The sequence below is a fragment of the Dromiciops gliroides genome, chromosome 1, assembly GCF_019393635.1.
Source record: "Dromiciops gliroides isolate mDroGli1 chromosome 1, mDroGli1.pri, whole genome shotgun sequence".
Taxonomy (NCBI): Eukaryota; Metazoa; Chordata; class Mammalia; order Microbiotheria; family Microbiotheriidae; genus Dromiciops; species Dromiciops gliroides.
In genome coordinates, this window is record NC_057861.1 from 8415880 (window position 1) to 8430165 (window position 14286).

Here is a 14286-nt window from a genome sequence, read left to right on the forward strand (position 1 = left end):
CTTTGGAACTGGTTGGTCATTATGTTGATCAGTTACTATGTCTTTTACAATTATTTGTTGTTACAATATTGTTGTTATAGTCAAAATTGTTCTTCTGGTTCTGTTCTCTTTCCTCTGTATCAGTTCATATAACTCTTCCCAGGTTTTTCTGAAACCATTTCCTTCCTCACTTCTTGTAGTACAATATTATTCCAACACATTCATATACTGTATCTTGTTTAGCCATTCCCCAATTGATGGGCATCCCCTCAGTTTATAATACTTTGCTACCACAAAAAGAGCTGCTATCAACATTTGATCATACTGCAAGGCTTCTAGCTTTTAGATAGATACTTATTATTTTAAGGAAAGTTCCATTTATTTGTGCTTTTTAGTTTTTTTTAATGGAAATGGGTATTACATTTTGTTAAATTTTTTTCTGCATTTACTGAAATAACTATGATTTTTGTTGTTCTTGTTACTGATATGGTCAGTTATCATTCTAATTTCCCTAATATTGAACCAAACTTGTATACCTGGTATAAATCCAGCTTATAATCTTTGTGACATATTGCTGTAATCTCCTTGTATTTTATTTAAATTTTTTGCATCAATACTCATTAACGAAATTGTCTATAGTTTTCTTTCTCTGTTTTGTCCTTCCCTTTTTTACTCTTCCTTGGTTTAGGTATCAAGACTATATTTGACTTGGAAAGACTTAAATGGACTGAGTGAAGTGAGCAGAATCAGGAGAACATTGTACACAGTAACAGCAACATTGTGTGATGATCAGCTGTGACAGACTTAGCTCTTCTCAGCAATACAATGATCCAAGACAATTCAAAAGAACTCATGATGGAAAATGTTCTCCACATCCAGAAAAAAGAAATGTGGATTCTGAATGCAGATTGAACCATAATGTTTCTATTTTTGTTTTTTGAGGTTTTTCCCTTTTCTCTGATTCTTCTTTTACAACATGACTAATGCAGAAATATGTTTAATGTGACTGTACATATATAACCTCTATCAGATGGCTTTCTGTCTTGGGGAGGGGCAAGGGAAGTGAGAGAGGGAGAAAAATTTGGAACTAAAATCCCAAGAAAACAAATGTTGAAAACTATCTTTATATGTAACTGAAAAATAATAAAAGACTTTTGTGATTTAAAAAAAAAAAGACTATATTTGAGCCATTGAAAGAATTTGGTAAGATTCACTTTTTACCTTTTTTTCCCAAACAGTTTATAAAGTATAGGAATAAACTATTCTTTACGTTTGATAGAATTCTCTTATAAATCCACCTGGTCCTGTTTAGTTTTTGTTTTTTTTTCCTTTTCCTTAGGGAGTTCATTTATAGCTTGCTCAATTTCTTTTTCTAAGATAAGGTTATTTAAGTATGTTATTTCCTGTTTTGTTAATCTAGGCATTCCTATGTTTAGAAATATTCATCCATTTTATTGTCAGTTTTACTGGCATATGATTGGGAGAAAACGGCTTCTAATAAATAATTGGTTTTATTTCCTCTTCATTAATTGTGAATTCAACTTTTAAATTTTAATGTTGGTACTATGCTTTTTTTTCTTTTTAGATCAAATTAACCAATGCCTTATTTATTTCAAAGTTTTTTTAAAACAGCTTCTAGTTTTATTAGTTCAATGACTTCTTTTTTACTTTTAATTTTGATTTCTACTTTGCCTTCTAAGACATAGAGGCAATTTTACTTTATAATTTCTTGAAATGTGATATCAAGGTTCTTTTTTATTGTTCATAGCTTTTAGGTAGTCTAATAATATTTAAATTACCTCTCCTCAATCTATTTTCTAAGTCACTTGGTCTTTTTTCTATGAGATATTTCATATTTTCTTCTTTTTTCCTGCCTTTTGACTTTGTTTTTGTTATTTCTTATTGTCTGATGGAGTCAGTAGCTTCCATTTGGCTAATTTTAATTTGAAAAAATTATTTTCTTCAGTAAATTTTTTTAAACACCTCTTTTATCATTTAGTCAATTCCAATTTTTAAGGAGTTGGTTTCTTCAGTAAAGTTTTGTATCTCTTTTACCAAGCTGTTCTTTCTCTATAACTTTCTCATTTCTTTTCCCATTTTTCTCTACTGCTCTTTTTTTTGTTTGTTTTTTTTAAAGTAATGTTTTGCCTTTTTAATTTTTTAACTCTTCTAGGAATTCTTGTCAGGCTCCTGTCTAATATGCATTTTTCTTTGAGGTTTTGCTTGTAGATGTTTTCAGGGGATTGTCTTCTTTTGTGTTTGTGTCTTGAGCTTCTGTTACCACAGTAGCTTTTCCATAGTTGGGTTCTTTTATGTTTGCTCATTTTTCCAGCTTCCTTCTATGTTAATGTTGGGTTTGGCTCATCTCTGGGAGGGGAGGGATGCCTGGCCTGTGCTTCTGTCTTCTTATACTTTCTGCTGCTTTCACAGCTTAGTCTGGGAGCCTGTAAGTTTCTGGTGTTTCCTAAGCGTCGTTGGTCTGTTCACTGCCCTCCTGGTCTGAGCTCTGCAAGTTCCTGACGCAGCCTGGGTTTGTTGGCTTGTATGTGGTTGAAGTTTAGTAGACTGTTGCTGGGCTCAGTCAGTGTTAGCTGGCTACAAGGTTCTGCAGGTTCAGAGTGACTTAACTGCTGCCTCAACCTTGGTTTTGGTCTTCTGCCCTGGTTTATTCTACTACAGGCTTACATGTGTGTCTAAAGGTTAGAACTGAGTTCTCCTGCTCTTGGGCTCAGGGCCACATATATGTGGTTCCAGAACTTGTTCTTTGCTCTTTACACAGGCAGAGCTCCTGCTTCCTCTCAACCATGGCCTATCCTCTCTGCCCTGGAAGTGGATAATGGGCAGTAGAGCTGCCCAATGGTACCTACTCCTGCTCCCAGCACTGGTTTCCTGGGATCTCTTTCTGTGGCAGTGCTTCCTACTCTGGTGTTTAATCTCAGCCTCTTACGGTCCCTGGGCACTAGAAGGTTCTCCACAGGTCCTGCTGCCATGATTGCTGCTGTACTGTGCCCCTGGCCAGCACCTACCCCACTGATCACAGACCTCTTTGTTTTCCTTTTTTTTTTTTTCTGGTGGTAGGGGGCAATGGGGGTTAAGTGACTTGCCCAGGGTCACACAGCTAGTAAGTGTCAAGTGTCTGAGGCTGGATTTGAACTCAGGTACTCCTGAATCCAAGGCCAGTGCTTTATCCACTGCGCCACCTAGCTGCCCCCTCTCTGTTTTCCTAAGCTGCCCTGGGTCAGAAAAAAATGACTGTTGTTGTGGGGGAGAGTTGCTGCATGAGTTGGGCAAAAATGCTGACTCTCACTCACTCTTCCCTCCTTGGAGTGATGTCCAAATATTCAAGCCCTATGGAAATGCTAGCTATTATCAGCCACTAGATTGTGAGCTGCTGAAAGGCAGGGACTATCTTCTGCTTTTCTTTGCATCCCAGAGCTTAGTCTAGTGTCTGGCACATTGCAAAAGTTTCATAACTGTTTGTTGACTAAGGTATAGGAAGACTGAAAAGGCAGCAAGGGAACCAGTTATGAAGGAGTTTGAATGCCAAATAGAGGTCGGAATATTTTATTCTTGAGTTAATAAGGAGCTATTGGAATTTATTGATGGGGGGGGGGTGATACTGTTGGACCTATGCTTTAGAAAGATCACTTTGACCAATGAGTAGAGGGAGGCAGGGAGACCCACCAGAAGACTTTATTGCAATAGTTCAGGCATTCTATTATTAATTAGTATTCATAATTACATAGTAGTCAGTTTTATGCAGGCAGGTAACAAACATTTAATAATAATAATAATAATGGCTACCACTTATACAGACCTTTATAGTTTGCAAAGCGCTTTATGAATATAATTTCATTTTCTTTACAACAACTCTAGGAAGTAGGTGCTATTATTATACCCATTTTAAAAAATTATCCCTATTTTTTGATGAAGAAACTGAGGCTGGAAGACGTGAAGTGACTTGGCTACTCAGCTAGTAAATGTCTGAGGCTGGATTTGAACTCTGGTCTTCCTGACTCCAGGTCCAGTGCTCTGTGCCACCTGGCCTCCATTTATTAAGTACTTACTACATTATGCTAAAACAAACAAAAAGGAAGACGGTCCCTGCCCTCAAGGACGTTACATTTTAATGGACACACACACACAAAAGGGAGCTGAAAGAGGGGGTCTATAAGAAGCTATCCTCTCAAGGTTAATAGGGTCGGGTTCTCACCTCAGAATGGAGGCAATGGAGGGAATCAGCAATGGGAGAAGGGGCTGTCCCATCCAGTTCTTTTTTTTGGGGGGGACGGGGCAATGGGGGTTAAGTGACTTGCCCAGGGTCACACAGCTAGTAAGTGTCAAGTGTCTGAGGCTGGATTTGAACTCAGGTCCTCCTGACTCCAGGGCCAGCGCTTTAACCACTGCGCCACCTAGCTGCCCCCGTCCCATCCAGTTCTAAATCTTATTATCCTTAATTCCTGACCTTCTGTTCCTTGGTGCTACAGTATGCCACCTGACTTTCTGTGATTCTAGGAGGTTGATTTTCCTAATTTCTCAAGGTAGGAGTTGAGATTTGCTCTTAAGCTTTCGCTGGGGACTGCATGGAGCTGTCCAGGCTGCCCTATCGATCAGGTGGCCCCTGTCACTAGTGGTCTGTGAAGGAGGTGGCTCTGTGTGCGGTCTGCAAGTTCAATCTGTGACACTGGACCACAAATGGGCTCTTACCCTCATTCCTAGCTTTACCAGCCCTAAGGGAACTTGTTTAGACTGGGACTGGGGCAAAAGCACAATGAGGACTCTACTTTTATTCTTAGGACAATGACTCCCTCCTGAGACTCAACCGGTAGTGAGTGGTTAGCCCTGTGCCAGGAACCATGCTAAGCACCAGGGATCCTGAGCCCTTCACAGCAGGTCTCTGACCTCTCTGAGCTGAAATGATCTCTTCAACCATGGAGCTATTCTGTGACTGGAAAGGACCTCAAAGGTCATTTCAGTCCAACCCGTGGCCTGATGGATAAATGCCCTCCACAGCATCCCCTGCTAATAGGGATAGTGAGCTGATTATCTCCCTGGACAGTCCAGTTCATTCTTAGGCAGCTCCTAGGTTAAAAAATGCTTTCTTATACTGAGGCCAAAGCAGCTTCTTGGCCCTTTTCCCCATCATGGGGCAAGGAGGCTTGAAGGCCTTGATCCCCTTCCCCATGATCTTTGCTTTTCAAAGACAAACCCTACCCAGGTGCCCCAACCCCTTTTCCTATGAAAAAGTGCCCTTCCCACACAGGCCATTCTCCTCTAAATAAAGTCCTTCCTGAACATACCACCCAGACAGGTGTCAACCCGAGGACAGTCACCACCCTGTTATGGACGCTCTGTTCCATCAATGCAGGGGCTCCTCTTCGCTCAAGGGGCTTTAAGGCTTAGCAGAGACAAAGAACTCAGATCCCCCCTCAGATATTCACATGCTATAGGGCTTTTGAGAAGTTGTTTTTTAACCTTCTGTCCCTTAGAAGTTCATCTATCACTAAATCTGTGAATTATTAATGGTGTTCAATTGTTCAATTAAGTCAACAACCATGTGGACCATTAAGTTCTTACCATTTGTCAGGTCCCATGCTAAGCTCTGGGGAAGCAAGGAAATGTCAAAAACAGTCCCTTCCCTCAAGGAGCACACAGTCTAATGGGAGAGACAACACATTTTGTGGATGCACAAAATGTACACAGGATAAATTAGACATAATTCCCGAGGGAAGGCACTAGTATTGTGGGGAACCAGGAAAGGTTTTTTACAGAAGTTGGGACTTGAAGCCAGGGAAGCCAGGCGTGGATGTGAGGAGGGAGAGCATCCCAGGCACCAGAGAAAATGCTCCGAGTTGGGGGGAGATGGAGCATCAGGAGGCCAAGTGAAGCTGGATCAGAGAGTAAGTGAGGGGGGCTGAGGAAGGAGGGGAGAGGAAAGTGCCAGAAAAATGGAAAGGAAGAAAGGAGCCTGGGTGGGAGGGGCTCTAGGAATCAGGGAAATGAGGAGAGCTGCCTGTGACTCCCCCTCCAATCCTCTTCACTCTCTCAGGTGGTTTGACATTGACTATTTCAGAGACTCTCTAAGAAAGTCACACAACTGTGATCAACAATCTTATTCCACCTTGACTGGTTCGACTGCCCAGTGGCTGTTCTAACCCTTCTCTTTTCTGCCCTTAGGACATCTCGGGCACCATCTCCCTCTTCACTCTAGGAGGGGGAGCTGGCCAAATATTCACTGACAGAACCAAGCTTACCCATTGGGAGCTCTTTCTGCTTCACTCTCACACTACAAATCAGCTCAGCATCACTCCTTTATTCCAGTCTTAAAAGGAGGCAGCCATTGAAATCTCCTTCATTGTATCCTCATTTTCCTAATTTTTAACCCTTCCTTATTTATCCACTGTCTCCTTCCCTGATGCCCATGAACATGGCTAGATATCCTTTAGTTTTAAAAAACCTTAGACTCTACCACTATTCTCAACCTACCCATGCTATTCTCTGATAACTCTCTTCCCTTTCACATTCCAACTCCTAGAAGAAAGTCGTCTGCACTCATTACCTCCATTTAATTCTCAACCCTTCAGAATCTGGTTTCTGTCCCCATCACTCAAATGAAACTGTTGTCCCGAAAGTTACCAGTAGCCTGTTGGAACTAATGCACCCTATGTCCCAAGGCATCTCAAATTCAACACGTCAAAAGCAGCTCTCACCTCCTCCCCCAAAGCCACACCTCTCAGAACTTCATTATTTTTATCCAGGGTACCACCATCCTTCGACACCCAGGTGCAGTCTCTGAGTTCCAGCTAAGTTGGCCTCTGGCGGTCCTTCTCGCACAACACTTCATCTCTATCTCTCTGCCTCTGACCATGGCTGGAAGGCTCTATCTTAGTCTTTAAAAACACCTAGTTACCTTCAAAACTCAGTTTTGCACAGGTACTTCCCTGATTTTGCCCAGTGGGGTATCATCAATTTCATTATGGTTAATATATAATAGTTATTTAAAACCAGGTCACCTTGATATGGCAATGTATGGTTTATAAAGATTTTCCTCACATCACTGTAAGGGAAAGTAGTACAGTGGTTATTTTTCCTATCTAAGAGATAAGGCTCCGAGAATTAAAAGGATGAACCCACAGTTACACAGTTAAGATGTGAGAGAAATAGGACTAGACCCCTGGCCTTCCACCTCTCTGCCCCACATTAAACCTCCAAATAAATGTGGGCTTTAAGTATAACTTACACCACCGATCATCAGCATGGATTAAGCCTTGCTCTGTGACAGACCCAGTGTTAAACCCTGGAGATACAAAGAAAGGCAAAACCCCAGAGAACACTCTGCAGGGGGGGATACAACCTATTTACAGATGGGCAAACACAAGATTTATACAAAATTAATATACACCAACAGAAGAGGGTTTGCTGAATTAGAGCTGGAGGTGGGGAATGGGAAAGTTTATAAAAAAAAAAATTCACAGACATTAAAAAAAAGACAACCACCACCAATCTAGGCAACAGAGAAGAAAACATCACAGCCTAAGATGGACAAAAGTATCCTGGCCAGGGGCCAAGAGTCTTACGTTTCAGGCCCATTGGTTAATTCTGGGCAAAGTCACCCCCTTTCCTCAGTCTCCGCTTCCTTCTCTGTAAAATGAGGGCATAAGAATGGACAGTCTAGGGGTCACTCCTCCCAGCTCAGACCTTCCTGTCTGTTCCCTCTACCTGCAAAGCTCTCCTAACCAAGCACCAACTACCTGATTCCCTTTAACTACTACCTCCCCCTCCCCAGTGATATATGTTGTCCCCTCAATAAGCTCTGTGAGGGCAGGGTCTGATTTTGCTTCTTGTTTTTCTAACATTTTGCTACGCCTGGCACATAATAAATACTTCATAACTACTTGCTCAGTGTTTGATTGAGTCCACATTCTTTTTTTTTTATGTATGAGGTATTTTATTTTTTCCATTACATGTAAAGATAGTTCTCAACTTTTGTTTATACATGCTTTACAATTTCAGATTTTTCTCCCTCCCACCCCTCCCTCCCCCCTCCCCTAGACAGCAGGTAATCTGATATAGGTTACATCTATATATCTCTATACATATACATATATATATATATATACACACACACACATATATATACACATAATAACATTAATCCTATTTCTGCATTAATCCTGTTACAAGAGAAAGAATCAGAGCAGTGATGCAAAACCTCAAAATAGAAAGAAAAAAAAAACCAACAGCACCCAAAACAAAAGAAATAATATGGTTCAATCAGCATCTATACTCCACAGTTCTTTCTTTCTTGAGTCCACATTCTAAGGTCCCCTTCCTACCTTTGACATTCTGTGTTTTAAGGCTCTTCCCAGCTCTGCTAAGTCCTGACTTCTCATGAATTTGAACTAATTTTTTTGGGGGGGATTTACAAACTGGTAAATAATTTAATTTTTAAAAACTTCATATTCCATAATACAAGGTCAAAGCCAGGATTGTAGCTGCAATCTGTGCATTTCTTTCTGTTCAAGCTCATCCCAACTTCCATAGAAAAAACTACCGTTGAGGAAAGGGTGTGGAAACAGCTAAACCCTCTTGGGTTGGGGGGGGGGAGAAGGAGGGGGAGAGGAGGAAATGATTTATTTCAAGTGAGTCAGATGACAATTGACCACATGTTCTTGTTGCTTTGGCCTTCTCTGCCAGTCTGAAGGGTTCCTGGTTTTCTGGGCAACTTTCTTTATCAGTGGCATGGACAGTGATTCTCAGCCTGGCATTTATGAGTCTCCCTAACCCAACTCTGGACTCCCTTTCTGGCCAAACTACACACCCAGCATCACCAGCCTCTTCCCACCACCTGGCCTCATGAGGGCAGGCTGAACTCAGATGGTAGCCCAGCCTCATATATACATACTGAGACCATTCTTCTCTCGAGCGCGGACCTGGGGGACACCTTGGCCTGCTCTCTCCTTTACCTCTCGGTGGCTCTTATCTGGACAACCGTGTCCTCCCAATAGAACACAAGATCCTGAAGGACAGGAACAATACCATTTGTTACCTTGGAATGCCCAGCAACAAGCACAGGCCACAAAGAGGCAGGTAGGCAAGGTAGGGAGGGGTAAGATCAGCAGACTTGGGCTTGTAATAAGTTGCTAAGTTTATACATTTATTCAACAGGTATTCACAGGTGCCTACACTGCAATGCTAAGGGACATAAGATGATTAAGAGCTCACAGTCTAGTAGAGGAGACGGAAGCCTACCGATACATATACTAGTCATTAGAACATAAGAATGCTTAAGAGGAGGTATGAAGTGCCATGAGAACAAAACGGGCACGATCCAGGAAAGCTCCGTGGACGAGGTGGCTTCCCAAGGAGCCCACAGAGTGAGGGGAACAATGGGCTCAGCCCACTGGGCCGGGCGGCTCTCGCTAAGGGCTTACCTTCAATCCAAACCGGTCCCCTCCGTTACTTCCTCCCTCCCATCACTCTGCTCGTCACATTCTGGCCAAACAGAAGGTTCCTGACAGCCAGGCTGGAGGCTCAGCACTCCCGGGCCCTCTCCTTTCTGACCCTGTTGTTTGTAATGCTGAGTCTGGGATTCTGTGACCGCTTCTACCCTGGCAGAATAAGCCCTGGATTATGACTGGCCCAGGGTCAGGCAAAGGGGGAGCAGGGCTAAGGCAGAGACTCAAAGTCCTTTGTGCAAACAGCTCAGGAATCTGTAGCTCGGATGGGGCCTCTGCCCTGCAGCCACCAATGTATTCACAGGGAAAGTATCCTTTTGCAGGCAGAGCCATGGAGGGAGAAGGCAGGACTGTGAATGGTAGGTCTGTGCTAGAAGGGAATCTGTCTATAACACAGGGACCTTCAAGCTCTTCATCTGGGGACAGGAAATGACAGGCAGCCTTAGCAACCATTCAGTCCAGCTCCCTGATGGAGCGTCAGAACAAGGCATTTGTTTGCCCAAGCACCCCCGTGAGTACAGTTGCCCCTGTGCTAAGTAACATTTCACTGAGCTCTGAATCCTTCCACTATGAAGGTTTCTGTAAGAAGAAGGGAATAAGGGGACTTGGGAGGGCAAGTAAGACTCTAATCGTCCTCAGCCATTCTTAATGTAATCCTTGTCTGAGGTAATTGCTCTGCACAATGATGCACCGCCAACCCCATCTCTCAGCAGGGCTTCTATACTGCCAGGGTCTGGGGGAGAGAGGCACAGGTATGGCGTGAACTGTCTGCTTTTGGTTACCAGAGGAGAACAACTTCTCAACAAGTGTCTCTGAGTAATTTGGCCAGGACACAGACAGATCTGTGGGAGACACACAGATGAGGAGGTAGCAGAGGTACTGGGGTTCTCCACACCACTCCCCCTCCAGATCAGCCCTGCAGACCAGGGAACATGCCTGAGAGACAGGTCCAGAAACCGAGGCCCCTCTGGCGGGGAGAAGGATGCCCCACCCAACCCCAAAACAAAGCAGAGTCCGGAATGGAACAGGAAATCCTAGGTCCACTGAGAGATATCTGCAGGTGACCATCAAAACAAATGGATATTATAAACTGTCAACAAGCTCTTTCCAAACATGATAGATATGGAAGAAAACAAAATGTTTCTTGCAGAGACAGTCTGGTATTTTAAGTTACTGCTGCCATTTCTGGGCCCAGGATGGCATCTCAGACAAGGCAAGCCCAGACAGGCTTCCCAAGCTTCATGGAAGCCTCAGTTTCTCCATCATCTTAGCCCTGGCTGGAAGTGCATCAGTGGGAACTAAAGTGTCAGGAAATTACTCTCTAAGAATCCTCTCTCCCCCCACAACCTGCCCCCTTGCTCTTACATCCCAGGTTCAGCAAGGATCCAAGAGCCTCCTTGAGGCTTGGGGTGGGGGGCAGGTGGGAGGGGGCACTTCTGGAATGGGCAAGGAGCCTGTCATCTGCAGAGAGAAAAGAATGAGCAGCCTTTGAGCTTGTTGGCAGCTCTGTTTTTGGCATCTCCTTAGATGAGCACAGATTGAGAAGAAGATGTGGCAATAACAGAGAAAAAATACATACGTCATGATATTTCTGGTGTTTGGGAGGGGTGCATGTGCATGTGTGTGTAAGTGTACGTGTGTATGCATACATGCATATGTGAATATCACCTTCCCATTCTTTTCTCTTTGGGTACAAAAAATTCCTTGAACCGCTACATGGGGAGGCCAACATTTGTCAAAGTGCAGCCCGGGAAGCTGCCAGCCACCACACAAAGCCATGTCATGCAGAAAGTGCTGTCCCTGGGCATGGGCTTAGGGCTGGATTGAGTGTGAACGTGGAACTAGGAGGCAGGAGACAACCTCAGCTGGGGCTCCATCACATCCTCTGTGGGGATAATGACCATAGTCCTGTCTATCACCTGACACACAACAGATATGAAGTAGCTTTGAAAAATTAAATGTGTTCTTCAAGGCCCTGCTAACTTGGAGATTTTGTGACCATCACCTGCATGACATAGTGATGCCCTCAGGACCTGCTCCAGGGGCAAAGTCATGTTTAGCGACTCCAGTGGGCTGTTTTCTGAATTCTTGTCCACCCCACCTTTAAATTTTTTTTTTTTGTGGGGCAATGAGGGTTAAGTGACTTGCCAAGGGTCACACAGCTAGTAAGTGTCAAGTGTCTGAGGCGGGATTTGAACTCAGGTCCTCCTGAATCCAGGGCCGGTGCTTTATCCACTGTGCCACCTAGCTGCCCTCACCCCCTTTTTTAAAAAACAACTTTCCTATGTCCTTTCTTCTTGCAGGCCTGCCCTCTGTTGCTTGTCTTCCACACCGGCCTCCAACAGCCTTCCAGACCTTTCTACTCTGCTGTGGTCTCAGAAAACAGGTATCTAAGCTTGGCTATCAATGTGTGTAAAATAAGTGAGGGTCTAAGGGATTCTCCTAGGAAGAAAGCACATGGGCCACGATGACAGACCCCTCACTGGAATGATCAGAAACAGCATCTTTGCTTTCTTCCTGGAGCTCAGCTGGATTCGAGGTAGGTGACACATTACTGCCCTCACTTGATAAGAAAAGGTCCAGTACTGAGTGGCTGTGAATGTGTATCTCACCTCCACCTGAACTTAACAGAACATGTGTTCTCTCTCTCTCTCTCTCTCTCTCTCTCTCTCTCTCTCTCTCTCTCTCTCTCTCTCTCTCTCTCTCTCGGTTAGTGAGGCGGCTGACCTCCAGATGCTGCCTAGCTCTTCCCCCTTAGTGTTAAGAGGCTTATTCAAAGCCAGGCTCAGTTTGAGCCACTTAGCTGGAAACAGGTTTCAGGAGGGAGGCAGGAGAAAGGACAGAGAAAGGGAGAAGAGGAGGGAAACTCTGGGTTCAGAGTAAAGAAATGTCAAATTTCTCAGAATCCTTTTATGCTTCAAAGATGGCAGCACAGGCAATACCCCCCAATACCAAACAGAAAACACAGAAGAGAGGCACATGAGAAGATGGGGGACACCCTGCCTTGGGCAGTCACAGTGCCCACCACCCTCTGAAGGGGCTAAAAAGTTCCATTACTCCTTGCAAGGGGTAACGTCTGTTTGGTAATATGTCTGCCTGGTCTTAATCCCACTGCCCCACAGAGAGAATGTGGCAGGCACTTTTGGGTGGACTCACAAACACACTCATAGAGACACACCACACACTTACACAGCATGAACACAGGACAGGTTCCCCCTCATACCCCCGAGAGCCCATCAGAGTGGGACCGAGGATGCCCCATGAGTTTCCTGAAGTGCTCAGAAGCACGCTGGATTTGGGCTTCTAGCCTGACTCTACTATTGCCCAGCAGGCAAGTCACCCCACTTCTCTGGGTTTCCTTCACCTTCCCTATGAAATGGCCATCACAATACTCAGACCAGATAGCTCCCAGGGTTATAGTGACGAAATCCTGATTCGGATGGGAATGGCCGGGGTCCCTCTCATCCCTGTCCTCCCATTCCCACCGCCCCTCCCAGCCCCCCCACCTGCCCGCCTTCAGAGTGACCACGAGTCGGGAGTGTGAGTAAGGTCTGCACCTGGGCCTTGGGGGGCTACTAGGGGCAGAGCAGCCCTGACAGACCCCAGACTTCCTTGCGGATTTCTCCTGGAGCTGAGTGACGCCTGCCTGGCTCCTTTTGCTCGAATGCTGAGTATTTGTCACCATAATTAAACACGTTTAAAATAGCCCCTTTCATACTCACCTCAGGAGCAGGAATCTGGCACCACCTGACTACCAGTCTGCTCACAGAAGGCAGGCTTTCACAGGGATCATTTCTTACCCTCTACTCAGTTCTCAAAAGGATCAAGTTATTAAAGACACAAAGAAATCCATGGCCTCTGTAGCAGGATCATATCTACACAAGACTAAGAGTACAGTGAGCAACTTTTGGGGCCACTTCTGTGCACAGAACACTAGGGGGGACACCAAGAATAAGACAGGGTCTCTGCCTTCCGAGATGGAATAGATGTGCAGCCAATGTTCCAGCTGAAGAGACTCCAGCAATCTGCAAGTCTAACTTCCTCCTGCTACAGAAAAAAAATTTGCCCATGGTCACAGGGACTCAGCAGCACAACTGGAATGTGAACCCCAAGGGCTCTTATTCAGAATTCTGCTCTTTCTCAATGTCGCATTTGAAATAAAGGTTCACAAGGTGAAGAGTGAACTGCCCAATCTCTCCAACGAATTAGTATCACAGCCAGGCCCAGAACCCGTGTAAACCCTTTGCTTTGTGATGGTAGCAGGTTGCCTCCCAAGGCCCCCCAGATAAGTGAGCACGCTAGGAAGCTGCACAGTGGGTGTAATGAGAGATCCCTTGTGGTGAAGGCAAGATCAGGGCACAGGGTTCAGAGAGCAGGTGTTACTTGAGGGGAGTCTGGAAGATGTGGCGCCCAGGGATGAAGGACGACACTGAAGGAGAGGGAAGAGTGTGTAGGCAGCAAAGCAGAGGATGCATGTCAAGTCCAGTCTGGGAGAAAAGCTGGGAAGGAAAAGTTGGAGTCCAACTTTGGAGGGTTCAAGCATCAGAGTACATCTTATGGATTTTTATCAGTAGGCGGCTGGGACCCACCCAAGGCGTCTGAGTAGGAGAGGCTGTGTTCAGAGATGTACTTGAGGGAGATGACTCCGCCTGCACCTGTACAATGCGAGGAGGCAGGCAGACCATCTGCGAAGCCAGTGCAAAAATAGAGACAAGAGGGGATGTGAGGCTGGGAAAGGAGGTACTTGTGAGGATGGAAAGGAGGGAAGGCACTGTTGTAGGTGGGGTAAAGGGAAGGTCACTGAACACAGGGACCACATTTTGGGCCTCAGTGCCTGAGTTAGGGAAGC

General features: G+C 44.8%; 1 protein-coding gene across 7 annotated transcripts in view; it reads right to left on the reverse strand.

Moving 5' to 3' along the window:
- OSBP2 (oxysterol binding protein 2) overlaps positions 1–14286 on the reverse strand; it is a 292924-nt gene that overhangs the window by 47594 nt on the left and 231044 nt on the right. Inside the window, exon 1 of one of the 7 annotated variants that reach the window (XM_043967594.1) lies at positions 9414–9740. The exons of the other annotated variants lie outside the window; for them this stretch is intronic. The gene's annotated coding sequence lies outside the window, so the exon portion shown is untranslated. Of the gene's footprint in view, positions 1–9413; positions 9741–14286 lie in introns of those variants that run through there. 7 annotated transcript variants of the gene reach the window in all.